The sequence below is a fragment of the Patiria miniata genome, unplaced genomic scaffold, assembly GCF_015706575.1.
Source record: "Patiria miniata isolate m_02_andy unplaced genomic scaffold, ASM1570657v1 HiC_scaffold_14, whole genome shotgun sequence".
Taxonomy (NCBI): domain Eukaryota; kingdom Metazoa; phylum Echinodermata; class Asteroidea; order Valvatida; family Asterinidae; genus Patiria; species Patiria miniata.
Genome location: NW_024037052.1, coordinates 9,800,347 through 9,806,948, shown reverse-complemented (window position 1 = coordinate 9,806,948; position 6,602 = coordinate 9,800,347).

Below are 6,602 nucleotides of genomic sequence, written 5' to 3'. Positions count from 1 at the left end.
TCGCTTGTTCTTTGAAGCCGGTCATTATCCCCGTTAATGCCCGGCCACGTGATCAAGTCTTGACCAATCAGAAACCATCAACTCTCCAAGGTGTTTATTAATACTTTATACTGTTGAGACTTGAGGAAATAAGTTGTTCAGTTCTGAGACATTCGATTCCTCAAAGTTTGTGAAGAAGTCCGTTATTAAGTTAAGGTTCAATGTTCCTTCACTGCATTTAGTTACTCTGTGGAACTTTACTGTTTTATATGTGTTTTTGTGAAACATGAATTTTTAGACAACTATGAGATCATGTTTCTGATGGATGAATTATTGTTCAGTTGAAGACAGTTGATTGAGGAAAGTTAACTGTTAGACCCAGAATTAATTGCAAGGTTTCTTTTATGTGAGAATTCGGAGTGAAGATGTTTTCAGTTGAGATGGATTCTCTGAAGCATTTGCACACGTAGAAGTTTAGCATATTTTAGTTAGAAGTTAAGTTATCTTTGATTTTGCCTCATGTACTGCCTATTAAAGTAGTTTGTAACAAAGGAATCTTGAGACATGCACATGGACCAGCCAAGACCATGCCGGGCCCTGTGTGAGTCATGTTTGCTCAACCAGAGTTAATCCTCAATTGTTTATCTCTGCATCCTGTGCATGGAGCAGTAGGGCTGTGCGATATTGCAGTGACATAGACATGTATGTATTGACTTGTATGTCAGTCGTAAAGATATCAATTATCACTAGAGTCAGTATCAATATGGTGTTCCATTGATATATTAGATATCGATAATACAAGTGTGTCACGATTAATTGATATTGCTAGAAGGAATTAGTATTTGCATTTCGTGTTTCTTATCTAGAAAGTGTGTTTTATTTAGGTTTTATACTTGTATTTTAAATGTATTGTTGGATTTGTGCTTACAAGCAATGACCCTGCCAACATATGCAATAAAGTTGTCCTCATGTATTTCTGTATTTTTGGCTGACAACTCTCCATTATTTCTTACAGGGTCACCAACTTCATAATTTTAATGTAACTCTCGTAAGTGCCATCTCTGGCAATTACACGGGTGTAACACATGTACCGGTACATGTACATACGATACGGAAAACCCTGAGCATGGTGCGTCGCTAGACCAAACGATACGAAACAAAGATTTGTCACACTAACTTACACAATTTGAGTGGTTTATTGTTTGTTACGTTTATCAATAGAGCAGACTTATTTTTAGGCAAGAAAAATATAAAATCTTAGTGAAATGATGATTTGTGACTAAAAAAATACACCATTAGAATAAATGAAAAGAAGGAAATTTGCCGAATATCGTATCCAGTTAGCCTGGAAGAGTGAGTTACTGTGGAAGTATGTACTGTACATGTACTTGAAAAATAGTAGAATATACATGTACATATTTATATTGTAACGTCTCTCTCGGGTTGAGAGACATTATCAAATTAAGAGTCAGATACAAATATCTTACACACACACTCTAGTACTTTATTCGGGATTATTTACATCTCAGGTCAATAGAGGGCGCACTATATACAATGTAAAGTTACGGCGTACATACGTAGGGTCTATGGCCAGTGAGCGGACAGCTCGATAATCTACGTGTACATGTCAGGGACTCTGTCGGGGTCAGAGCCCAGATCAACAATGACCAGAACTGCCATTTCTGCGCGCTTTATATACACTTTTGGGTGCGCGTCTTAGCCAATGGGAGCATTGGATTCTGGTAGTTATGAATAATGCATCCGTGTACAAAGGCATGGGGAAAGTTCTCTATGGGAGATTTGTACACGACTGACTTAGACATTCTAGTGGAAGAAAGTCCGAGAGCAGTGGTTAGCGGGCGAAGTAGGATCACTCGTGGGTGCGTTACGGGGAACTGATCCTCAAGGAAAAGGGAAAGGGAATAACTTCTCGGTACATAGGTTTGTGTACAAGACTTAGTCTCTAAGACTAGGTAGGAATCTACAGACTAATGCTATGGAGTAAAACTATGAGACGAAGGACGTAACCTGACCTCTAGCTACCGTAGGTCTCGGCCAGTGGGTTAGCGGGACACACTCGCTGGGGTGTACGGGGTCACTGAGGGGTGAATACACGGGTAGGTTTTAGCGAGCCACATTCGCTAAATGCTTGGGGTCAATGTGGGTCGGATGCGAGGTAAGGTGTGTGAGGGGAATTCGCATCGACTCCGGGGAAAGGTGGAGGGAAAATGGCGAAGTCCTAAGTACATGTCCCATGGCGGTACATGTTCAATAGCAGTGAGTGCTACACGCATTGCGCGCTATACAATAGGGTACTGTACAATGTGCTGCACACTTCTACGTGTGTCTAAGACTTCGTGGTAAAGCTTCGCGCTGTGTGAGGGCACACAGGATCGCTGCAAGCATTACGCTGTGCACGGAGTGGAATGGACTGGTTTGGAAAGAAGTAAACTACGCAATTTGCGGGAACGCAACACTATCTCCCCCTAGTTTTTACAACGTCCTCGTTGTAATAAAAGAAATTACTGAATAACAAGAGTTAAGAAAAGCAAAGATAAATGGAGCGCTAAAAACATGCAAAAAGAGCAAAACCTAAAAGTGAACATAAAGAAAACAACGAACGGTTACGGTTTTGAGAGATAATCAAAACAAAAAGAGTAAATATTCATCTAAAACGACGAAAATAAAAGTTCAGTGTCCATATTGATGGAGGGAAAAACACTGAGTTCATCGGCGCAGTTTAAAGTTAGTCGTCAAGTCCTCGGAACACGCGGGCCAGATGGCAGGACTGGGCCTGGGCAACCTCCTTGATTTTGAGCTTGATGCGCTGCTCCATGTCATTGATGCGCTGTTGCAGCTGGGTCATGGCGTCAATCACCGCATCTGTCGCCAGTGGTGATGGGGGCGATGGCGAAAGCGTCTGCGATGACTGGTCAGATGACATGGTAGACGGGGAACTGAGCACCGGATCTTGGTCTTGGTGGCCAGGAGATGATATCACCAAGGGTGGTGGATCAGGGGCATCGACGAGGGGACAGGTCTCCAGCTCGTCGTGCAGTGGGGTGTCTGCGCCGGCACTCCGGTAGGGGTCGGGGGTCTTCGGGATGGATCCATCCTCCATCACGAGGGAGAGAATCTCCGACGGGAAATCATCGCGTCGTTGCTGCCGGCGTAGCCACTGCTGGCGCAACTGGTGCACGGTTTCGTCTGGGGGGAGAACACCCTGGTAGGAGAGGGCCCGTTTGCTGTGACGCTGTTTCTGGGTGTGTACCTCATATCTTGAACGCTTGTGATACCCCCTCTTGCAGGTACCGCAGGCAAACTGCCTCGCAAACCACGGCATGTGGTGAAGTTGGAAGTGTCGATATGTAGAGGCAATATCGACCAACTCAATTTCACAGATTGAACAGCGCATGGTGAAGAGACGGACGACGGTCGATGATCAGGAAGAAAATGACCAGATGATGAGAAATCCTCAAGATTTCTAGGTACACCCAACGATTATGCTGACCAACTGGTTCGGCCGCAACTTCATTGGTTAAAAGAAACCACAGTTATGTGCAAGCTCCGAGTTGATTGGTGGAAATAGACGAACTCGTGCCAAGGGAGAAAGTGGGCTGGGGTAGGAGCAACAGGTGGCCCAAGTTAACTGGAATGGTAGTTAGGTCAATGAGCCATTGTTAATCGTTGCGACAATTATTCATCCTACTTCCTTGAATCCCACAGGATAATGAAGTAAAATCTGCTTCGATAGTTTGAGAAGGGCATGAACCCATATTGGGCTATTAATTAGGCCTTCAAGTGGCCTGTGAGTTGGGGGGGGTACTAGAAAAAGTCCTGCAGTCTCGCTGGCCTTCTCTTAGTACAGGTACTCCTCCTCTCTGTTAAGGGCGAAGTTCCTGTCGCAGAGGGCGCTACAGTTGGTGTCGGGGAACCAGATACTGTAGCAGGCGGGGCTGATGAGGGGTCATCAGCGCGTTTGGTGCTGGATGTTTTCCTGGCGTTACTGCGGGGGACAGCAGCATCCTTTGAAAGAGAACCCTTCTCCATCAAAGTTTTACGAAGGTCCAGCATCCATTTTGGGACCTCGTCACTGAGATACTGCTTAAGTCGTTCATGGTGAAGAATTTTTGTTCTTCCCCGTTGCTTGAACCGGACTTCAAACAGAAGATCACTCAATGTTCTGAGAATGACGCAGGGGCCTGCCCATTTAGCTCGTTTTAGCTTGGGAGATAACCCAAGGGTTTTTGTGCTGTCTCGCATGTACACCAAGTCACCAATTTGATAGTTTCTTTGGGAAACTCGGGGATCGTGGTCTTTCCTCTGTCTTTCAGCGGATTACCAAGATGTTGACGAACCAGATGATGGACGGTTTCCATCCGTTTCCTCACGGATGCAACATACACGCATTCATCTAACGGTTGGTCCTCTGTGTTGGGGCCACCGAGTACAAGCGCAATTGGTAGATGGGTTTATCGACCTAACATCAGCATATTAGGCGAGTAACCTGTAGATTCATGCTGGCAACTTCTGTACGCTGAAGTTAGAAGTGGGAGGTGGATGTCCCAATTGCGTTGGTCCCTGTCAACATAAACTGCGATCATGTCAACCAGAACTTGATTGAATCTCTCCGCCTGTCCATTGGCGGATGGATGGTATGGGGAAGTTCGAGTCTTGTGGATTTCCAACAGCTTACAAACTTGTTGCATGAGATGAGACTCATAAGTTCGGCCTTGGTCGGAGTGAATGTCAAGGGGTGGGCCAAAACGGGAAATATATTCGTAGACGATTTTATGAGCCACCGTCTCTGCCTTTTGGTCGGGAATCGGGTAAGCCTCCATCCACTTTGTGAATTGGTCACCGACTAAAAGGATGTATTTGTTCCCATTGTCACTGATAGGGAATGGACCAAGGATGTCCGTGACTAGTCTGTCCATCGGTGCGCCGACTCGATAATCCTCGAGGTGTGCTCTGGGGGTTGTGTGTGGCCTTTTGCGGGCACCACACTTAGCACACTTGCGGACCCAGTCACGTACTGTTTCCTTAAGCCTGTACCAGTAAAACTGGCATTTGATCTTCTGAGCAGTTTTCTTCACCCCGAGGTGAGCAGAGGTGACGGCGTCGTGTGCAGCTTGAAGAACGGCACTCTGCAGTGCTTGAGGAATCACAAGTTGCAGGTAAGATTGGGTCTGGTCAGGAGTTACCCATCTTTTAAAAAGAACACCGTCTTTTAGCACCAGCTGTTGCCATAGCAACCACAAGTTCCTAGTGGTGGGACTTTCGCGTGCTATCTGGTCTCTGCTTGGTCTCTCAGGTGATTTGGTCATCAACTCCATGATGATCCTTAGGTCTGGATCTGCTCTCTGCAGTTTAGCTATTTCCTCTGTCGTGTAGCCACCGACCCAAGATGTGGCTCGTCCGGCGCTGAGACCGGCGGGGGCGCTAGAAGGGGCACGATCACTCGTGACCTCACCATCTTGGTCGTATTGCTGTCCAGTTGGATTCGATTGTTCTGCAAGTTGCTGCCCGACACTTGAACCGGCATCGGCATCCGTTTGCGGGATGCAGGGCGCGTTGCAGTTCAACTCTCTTCCAGCTGAATCAGAGGATATTGTAGCAGGTTTAGTTCGGTTGTTCGGCCGTATTACCCGAATGGCTGTGGGCAAATTGGCTTGCCCGGGAGTTTCTCCAGTAGGCGTGGCTGTGTGCGAAAAACGACCTTTGAACTGTCCATCGTCAAAGTCGCTGCAGGTAAACTCACTGCACGAGCGCCAAATAAGTTTACCAATGCTACACACAGGAACCAGTAGGAGGGTTACCAACGTTGCCATCAGTACGAGGACTGTCCGTGGGGATACGGGTTTGGCCTGAGGGTTGACGTCATTGCTCGAGGGCTGATCGTCAGCAGCTGATGTTCTCTTTGGGAATTGAACTTCAGCGGAGGTAGCGTTTACTCGTCTGGTCGAAAGGGGGACCACATCGTCGACTTGCGAAAAATCGGACCACAGCTCGCTTTTGGCTTTGCACTTCTCGCAACCGCCGCAGGGGAGTTCAGCGAGTATGGTCGTTCCGTCGTAGCACGGACAGTCGTCAGGGTCACATGGCACCCTAGAGAGGGCATCTGCGTTGCCATGTTTCTTCCCTGGTCGATGTTCGATTTTGAAGTCGAACTGAGACAAGATTTGAAGCCATCTTGCCATCTGATCGACAGGCTCACGAAAAGACATGACCCATCGAAGAGCGCTGTGGTCAGTTCTGATGAGGAACTGTTTGCCCAGTAGGTAGTGTCGGAAGTACTGAAGGAAGGTGACGATTGCGAGGAGTTCTCTCCTCGTGGTGCAGTAGCGACGCTGCGGCTTTGTCATCGACCGACTAGCATATGCTATCGGCCATTCTTCCTCCCTCTGGGTCCGATCACACCACTGGAGTTGCGATAGAGTAGCACCAATGCCACTATCTGAAGCATCGGTATCAATGATGAATAACCCATCATCATTGGGGTATGACATGACTTCGTTGCCGGTGAGGGCGGCCTTTAATTTCTCAAAAGCCGCTTGACAGTCATGAGTCCACTTAAACGTCTGTCCGGCCTCTAACAGACGATGTAAGGGGCTGGCTATCGT